This window comes from Leopardus geoffroyi, chromosome B3, assembly GCF_018350155.1.
Source record: "Leopardus geoffroyi isolate Oge1 chromosome B3, O.geoffroyi_Oge1_pat1.0, whole genome shotgun sequence".
NCBI lineage: Eukaryota > Metazoa > Chordata > Mammalia > Carnivora > Felidae > Leopardus > Leopardus geoffroyi.
This window is the reverse complement of record NC_059337.1, coordinates 138,169,647-138,178,304: the sequence shown is the minus strand read 5'-3', so window position 1 is coordinate 138,178,304 and position 8,658 is coordinate 138,169,647.

Sequence of the window (8,658 nt, the reverse complement as noted above, 5' to 3'; positions counted from 1 at the left end):
AGAGAGACCCTTCTACTGTCATCTCATTGGTCAGGGCTGGTCATGTGGTCACTGCTAGCCACAAAGGAGTCTGGGAAAGCGAGTCTCTAGAACGACACGTTCCTGCAAGGAAAAAAGAGGCTGGCCATAGCTGCTGGAGACCCTCAATGGCGTAGGCCGCAGGCTAGTGTAGGAATCGTTCAAAGCCGCTTTGGGCTGCTGGGTCACCACCTGTAAGGGGTTCAGATCCATCGGCCTGCAAAAGGACGGGCACAGGAGACTATGCAGTGACCAAGCAGGCTCCCAGACACGGAGCATCCCCCTCTCATCCCAGCCTGCGGGAAGGGGGCGTTAATCCCACTTTTCGCAGAGTAGGGAACAGACACGGTTTTCAGTCCTTGTCTGGCATCACACAGGACGTGAGTTCAGTGCAAGGGCGAGAACGTGGACCTGACGGACCTCACTCTGAAGCTTCGGCCCCAGCCCTCGTGCAGCCCAGGGCGCACTGAGGTGGCGGGCGTCTCTGTGACTTGTCCTCCAGGCAGGGGCGGGGGCGGGACTGCAAACCAGGCTGGGGCTTGCACCCCACACCGCCTCGGGTCAGAACTCTCCAGCACCTTGGCCTCCGAGCCGGCCCCACGGCAATGACGCCACGTGTGTTCCTGTCGCCTGCCGGTGTTGATGCTGTTCTCCCCGCCTCAGCAGGCTCTCCCCGTGGCAGGACCACGCTGGGGCCAGCCACGCGGCATGGTGGAAAGACCACTGGCCACCCAGCAGCCTTCTGCTGTGACAGAAGGTGACAGAAACCGATCTGGCCAACTTAAGCAGAAAAGGCCAGGCCCAAGAGAGCCTCTGAATCGACCAGACTCTGAAGGTAGAATCAGGCTGCCTGGGGGTAACAATGGGGCAAAGGACCGGTCTAGGCGGCAGGAAACAACGAGGGGTTCTTCTCAGCACCCTATCCTACCCTTTTTCCTGGAACCAATCAGGCCCAGCCATCTTTAGGGATTCCACCCCTGTGCATGAGGTCTAGGGATTGAGAGACAGAGCCTCCGACGGGCTGAGCTGGGTCCCAGATCCACCCCTGGGCCAAAGGATGCAGGCACCTCGATGGACAATCCCGCCATCCAGCCCATCAGGAGGAAGAGGCAGTCCCCTCAAAGATGGCAGGGCACTATTATCAGAAGGAGCGGGAATCGATGTTGGACGGGAAAAATGAACACCTGTCTAGCCCGGCGCCTCCTCCCGGAGGCTCAGTTTCCTCATCCGTAAAATGGAAGACGTTGACATCCGTGGAACTTGAAGGCGGGGCTCTCTCCGTGCCCCCGTGCGTGCCCGGCACCGGGTAAACAGCAGCTGTTCACGTGCCAGCCCGCGGGCATCCCACGCTGTCAAGACCCTCCCTCGGGTCAGCTGGACGGTGGGGCGGTCGGAACTGGCGAAAGGCGGGATGTTCCTGGCCGCTCCTGTGAGTCCGGAAGGTGTTTCCTCCTCCGGGAAGAGAGGAGGGCCACACCAGCATTCATTCCCACGTAACCCTACAGCCAGCCCGTTTTCCAGATGGGGGCCAAGCCCCAGAGACGCTAAATACCTTCAGCGGCGGGCACCGCCGAATCCGGCCCCAGGTCTATGTCGCCCCAAAGTCACACCGGCGGTCACGGGGTGGGGGCCGTGCCGCACACCCAAAGCGCCTCGCTGGCATCCGCCGGGGACTCTGCATCCTTCAGGAGGGCGCGTGGAATCCCTCAGTGAGCTTTAGGCCCCTTGAGCGCTACACATGGTTCTGCTTTTCCTCTGCAAGGGCATCGCGTGGATTCACTTGAAGTCATTTGGGGGGCGAACGAGGTGCCAGATGCTGGCACACAGCCTCCCCCCTCGCTCTGCCCGAGAGGTATATGAAGCTTTCATTTCTGCTTTGCTTACAAAAATAATGGTTCTGGGGGCAGAAGGACACGTGAAATGAAAAGGAAATTACAGGCAACGGGCCAGCCAACTCTTGGTTTCCAGATGCACGTCAACCCACCTCAGGAAACAGGCCCTCCCCACAGGGAGGGGCTCCCAGAAACCCTTTTCGGCTTCGGGACATCCCGACGGAGAATTAGCCAGGGCCCTGCCTTCTCACCTGGGACCTGTCACCGTATTTAGCAGCGTTTAAGAAACAATCCCTGCCCGCCCCCCCGCCCCCCCCCCCCCCGCCATCGCTGCTGATTAAAAGGAACATCAATTTTAATGGGGAGGTGTCACCAAAGCCTGGCCGAATGCCCTAACTGGGAAGGTCACCTTTCCCAGAGTGTCTGCGTTCCTTTCCTTCCCAAATTAGGCGCCAGTGTGCGGGAGGGTGAGCCAGTCTTTTCTACTGGGTGACCTGCCTCTGTCACCTCACAGGAGCCAGGATCCCACCAAGGTACTGAGTATACCCCAGTCGTTTCTACAGGGTTGTGGGGTTATGGGTTTTCCTGGGACTGAGGCCTCACCTAGAAACCCTGGGAAATCGGATAATCCCTCCCCGAACCGTCTTCTCCTGTGTGCCATTTCATGCCTGTGCACCTGGTCAGCAACCCGGCAAACTGGGGACACGCAAATTGCAGCTCATGAAAATGGAGAAGTCGGACGTTTGAACGGGCCCCAGGGTCTCTGGCGAACCTCTTTCCCAAAGATTCACTGAGGCTGGGCGGGAGACTGGATGGGTCTCCAGCAAACAAGGAACAGAGAAGGGGAGAGGCTGTCCGGTGCCCACGAGTCCTGCCTAAGTGCCTGGGAAGCTTCATTCACGTCGAGCTGTACCATTGGGGCGGTTAAGCGTTCGACTTCGGCTCGGGGCACGGTCTCGCGATTTATGAGTTCGAGCCCTACATGGGGCTCTGTGCTCACACCTTGGGGCCTGGAGCCTGCTTCCGATTCTGTGTCTCCCTTTCTCTCTGCCCTCCCCCATTCATGCTCTCTCTCTCTCTTTCTCTCTCTCTCATGTGCACGTGCTCTCTCTCTCAAAAATAAACATTAAAAAAAAAGTAAGTACCATTTTTCAAACTCCGGTGGTCAAGCCCGGGGCCTGATGTGTTTTCTCTGATGCACACGACAACCATGAGGGAAACTTGAGTGTCCTACTGTGTGGGTGAGGGAAACTGAGGTTTCAGAGAGGTTAAGACACTTGTTCAAGGGCACACAGCAAAGTGAGACAAAGCGAGGATAGCCCTCAGGTTAGTCTGTCGTAAAGGGCATAGGCTATCCAGTCTCACGGACTTTGTAGGGGTGGGGAGGTCTGAGTGGCGCCGTGAGAAGTGAGGGATTGCCTGGAGGGTGGTGGCCGAGGGGGAGGGAAGGGCAGCAGAGGGCCAGCCAGGTGAGCAAGGATGTTGAGCGTGAAACCACCTGGTGATCTCAGGAGCAGGTGCTTGGTGGTGCGGGGGTGGAGAGGCAAGGCTGGAGGGCCTGGTCCAGAGCAGGAGCCAGACAGGGGACAAAGCAAGGGAAGGACATTCGTGGGCCCCTTCTGATGATCTCAGCCACCTCTGCCCGTTTGCCCGCTGGCCTCCAGTCCCCAGCTGCCGGAAGGAACGCAGTTCAGGTTCTCCAATCAGACAACACAACCTGGGCTCAAATCCCAGATGCATCGCTTCCTGCCTGCGAGGCCTTGATGAAGGGACTTACCCACTCTGGGAAATGGGGCCATAGGGTCCCAGTGAGGTTTTATAAAAGAATATAGACTTAATTTTTTAGCATTTTAGGTTCACAGAAAAATTAAGCAGAAAATGGAGATTTCCAGTAAGTCCCCTGCACTCACACACACACACACACACACACACACACACAGCCTCCCCCACAGTCAACATCCCCCAGCATTGGTGGTGCATTTGTTAGCCTCGGTGAAACTGCGTTGACACATGTTGTCTGTTACCCAGTGTCTATACTTGACATCCGGGTACATTCTGTGCTTTGACAGATGTATAATGACACGTATCCACCATCACAGGGGGCTACAGAGTGATTCCACTATCCGGACCGTCCTCTGCGCTCTATTCATCCCTTCCCACCCCTAACCCTTGGCAATGGCTCATCTTTTTAAACGTCTACCTACTTCTGCCCTTTCCAGAATGTTCCATAGTTGCAACCTACAGTAGGCACTGTTTTCAGATTGGCGTCTTTCACTTAGTAATATGCGTTGAAGTTTCCCCCGTGGCTTTTTCGACTTGCTACCACTTTCCCTGGCTTTTCTTTTGCATGGAACACTATTCCGTTGTGCAGGTGTACCACAGTTTATTTACCCACTTACCGTGGGAAGTTTTCAACAAGGTGATACAGGAAAGGCATCGCTAACTGTTCCTGGCACCTCGTAGGCATGCGGCGAGGACCCCTCACTGTCCTTCAAGGCATCTGATAAGCACCCCGAAGGTGAAGCCTGCTCCAAGGCAAGGTCAACCCTTTTCCAAAAGCAGGACCCCAGTGAAGGTGGGACCCCAAAGGAAGAGAGGCTCCCCGGGTTTCTTGTGGTCGCAGAGGCCCCATTCAGCGGTGACAAGGGCCAGGTTGGAGCCGTGCCCTGAGCGCTCCGCTGAAGGGTGTGAGGCCACTGGGCTTACAGGATCCTTGAACTTGGTTCACAGAGAGAGGAAGGGCTGGTGTGGCCTTGGTCGCAGACCACATTTCTTGCACACAGCTCGTTTTACCGATGAGAAAGCATTTGCAACATCTCCCGTGCTAACTAGCCAAGAGCCTTTGGTGCCAATTTAGCAAAGCCATATTTGAAGGTCGCTGTACTGTCCCAGGGAATTCATGATAGTGTTACTTCACACACCAGCCCCTAAGGGTGTAGGTTAAAGTTAATGCACCCACACTCATTCAGAAGTTTCTACTGAAACGCGATTCTGAAGACGGTGACAGGCGTGTGGCGAAGGCTTATTATGGGCTGCACCCCCTGCGTCGTCAGCCTGCTCCCTCGGCCACTACCCTTCCCTCCCGGGCCTCAGGAACTGGCCTTCTCAGTGACTAGTCTCATGCCTTTGGGTGGGTCACAGACCAGGCTGGAAGCTGGGTGTGGAGGTGGGAAGGGGGATGGCTGGGAAGGCAATAAGGAAAGACAGGGTGAGACGGAAAGGACACTGGCCTCAATTGGGAGCCTCAGGTTGCCCTAATTTGCGATGTGGCCTTGGAAGTCCCTTCGCCTCCCGAGAATCGGGCTCATCTCTTCTCTGAGCAAGTGGGCTGGGCTTGCCCTGACATTCCTTGGAAGATGTGGCGGTGCGCTGCCCACAGGAACATCGCCCTGGCAGCTTCAGGTCTGCCCCAGGGCCCGATCATTCCAGGACAACCCCTTGCTAGCCAGGAGAAGGCGAGTTCCTCCTCGTTCCCCTGGCCGCCCTCCAACTGCTGTTGCCCAGAGCTTAGAACCCCGGATCCTCTGGCCCCGGCATCAATGAGGGCAACCGGCTAGTGCCCCACCCCCTCCCGGCGTCAGGGCGTCTCTTGGCTCCCATTACCCTCCCCCACCCCCCAAAGGCCACTCCCATCAAGACAAAGTTCTCATCCATTTAACGGAAATGTTGGTATCGCCAACCTAGACTTCGCGTGGGGCTGGTGGGTGGTTCAACTGAAAATTGCGAGGGGCATGTGTTCATGACACACTGTGGGCCATGAACGCCGGGGACCCCTTGGGACCTAGATATCCATGCAGATATCTAGGATGGAGGGAAGTTTGCTGGGGTGGGAAGGGAGGACTTTGGGCTGCCCACTGAAGGATCCAAGGGCTGAGCAAGCAGAAGAAAGATGGTGGGAGGGCAGCCCGGTGGGAAGAACAGCCAAGATGCAAAAGCCAAAATGAGAATAGCGAATGGGGAGTGGGGGGAATGTGTGGGTGCCTTGCCTCCCGGAGATGGTCCAGCCTGTCCCCTGCCAAAGAAGTGCCTCCATTTTTCCAGGACTTCTTCCACTTTCCTTCTTTTCCCTCCCTCCCTCCCTCCTTTTTTCTCTCCTCTTCTTTTGACTTTCTTCACCAAATATTTCGTGGTACCCATCACATCCCGGCCACCCTTCTGGGCATGAGCTGCACGTGAGTCGCAGGAAAGCGAGGGACGAAGATAATGAACATCCCGCTCCGCAGATAGACAGGGGGTGGGGGGGTGCCATACGGGGAAGTGTCAGGGGGTGCTAAGAGGGAAGCTGTTCTCTGGGAGGGGTTGAGGAGGGCAACACTGGTGGATTGTTTGGAAGCCGTACCCACAATAATGCCTCCTATCCAGAGGTGGAGTTTATTTCTTTCGCTCCTGAATCTGAGCTTGGCTCTGTACTTGCTTTGGCCAGTGGACAGTAGCAAGTGTGACACAAGCAGAGGCTTAAGAGGAGCTTCTGCATCGAGGCTGGCCCTCTTTAGTGGCCCTTGGAATCCTGAGACCGTGATGTGACAAGCCCAGCCAGCCTGCTGGAGAGGCCACACTGAGGAGGACTGAGGCGCCCCCACCAAGAGTGTGCCAGCTGCCACACAAATGAGCCCATCCCAGAGCTTCCCGCCCAGCCAAGGTGCAGATACAGGAGTCCAGGTGAGACCAGCACCAGACCCACCCCGACTGGCGACCATAGACTCATGAGCTAATTCGTGACGATTGCTAGAAGTTGCTACATTTTCGAGTGGTTTGTTACGCAGCCAAGACTGACTGATACAACTGGAAAAGGATTCCCCAGTGAAGGAAGATCTGAGCTACATCTGAACAACAGGCAGGAATTCACCAGGGAGAGGCGAAGGGAGGGTAGAGAATTCCAGGTGGAGTCAAGAGGGTGTGCCGTTTGGCAGGAGGCAGAGCTGCGCGTTTATTTTTTAACAGTTTGTTGAATATACGCAGGAAAATGCACCTGTTGGTGAAATATCACGTAATGCATAAACACGGGGTAACCAGACCCATATAAGAAACAAAACATGCCCTGCACCCCAGAGGGCCCCCTTACGCCCTTTCCCCGCACCACCTCCCTCCCAGCCTGACCACTACCCTGACTTCTATCAACGGAGAGGGAAGTGGTTTTGAACTTCTTACTGGGTTCTTAACTTTTTTTTTTTTTTAATTTTGTAGTGTTTTATTTGTGAGAGAGAGAGACACGGGCAGAGCACGAGCAGGGGAGGGGCAGAGAGAGCGAGACAGAATCCGAAGCAGGCTCCAGGCTCCGAGCTGTCAGCACAGAGCCCGACGCGGGGCTCGGGCTCACGGACCGTGAGATCATGACCTGAGCCGAAGTCGGCCACTTAACTGACTGAGCCGCCCAGGCACCCTCTGTGTTTTAACTCTTGACCAGTGGTATCCTACAGGGTGCCTTCTTCTGTGCCCGGCTTCTGCTCCACATCACGGTTTTTGAGACTCATCTGTGTTGCTCTGTCATCTTCGTTGATGAATTCCATTATCCATCCACTCTTCTCCTGGTGGACATTTGGGTTATTGTAGCTAGTAAGAGCAAAGGTGCTGTGAATATTTTGAACCCACATTTTGAGGAATATGTATGCAATTGTGCTCGGTATAGAACAGCAATGGAATGGCTTGCCTATTCGAGCAATTCTTTGGAGTAACTGAAGGGAACAGGTGGACTGAACGGGGCTCGGGGTGCTTTAGGGGAGAAGTGAGACCCTGCAGAGCGCCATGGACATAGGAAAGTTAACATTTGACGCCAGCTACCAAGGATGGACTTGGGGAGATCGCATGAACTTGACAGGACTTGCTGCTGGCTTGGATACAGACTTTTGCCCCTTCTCCTTGGACTCTGCGTGTTAAAATTCATTTGCACAGCACGAAATACATACTTTTCTAGCAGAGCCACGCTGAGGGTTCTTTACAAAGATAAGTTGCCGTTTGAGATGTACGGGGGTCAGCCGTGGAAATGCCTGCCAGCATTTCACATAAACCTAAGAAATGTCCCACAGAGGGCAATGGAGCGAGTGTTTTTGTTCCTGACCTATTAGGGGACAGGTGCCTCTGGTCATCTTGTTTCCATAAGGCTAACAGTTGGCTGGATTTATTTTCCAGTGACTCCCTAATATGAATGGTTCCACTTAGTTGCCTGGGCAGGTTCCAAAAGGGTACAGAGCAGAAAGATCAGACTCGGTTCCTGCATAATATTTGAGGTCAAGTCTCGTCTCTGTTAACCTACGACCTGTGTGACCTTGGGGATGCTACCGAACTTCTTTTGGTCCTTAGTTTCCATCAATAAAATCAAGACGGTAATAGTATCTCCTTCAAAGGATTAAATGAGATAATGCAAAGCACTGGACTCAATGTTTGGCAAATAGTGAGCTCTTAGTAGCTGTTAGCGGCACAGCAGACAAGAGATACACAGTAACTTTGTTGAAATGGGCTTGCCTGTGCTGGCGCCGTCAGCTGGAGGGGCTGGCCCAGGGATTCTATTTGCACCAAGTTTGGGCTTTTAAAATCACCCTTCTTGGGATTATCATCACAAAGTTTGCTTTAGATTCCAACATGTTAAAAAATCATATATATATATATATATATATATATATATATATATATATTTCTGCAATGTTGTTGCAAACAACAACAGAGGGTGTTTTTGCTGGGTCCACAGCATCCTGTCTCTCCCCACCTCTCCATATTGCCAACGTCTCCCACATCGCCGGGGAAAAGGTTTTCATCATTTGCTTTACTGGAAAATATACTCTCCTTAAATAGTGTTCTAATGTCTGCAAAAAAA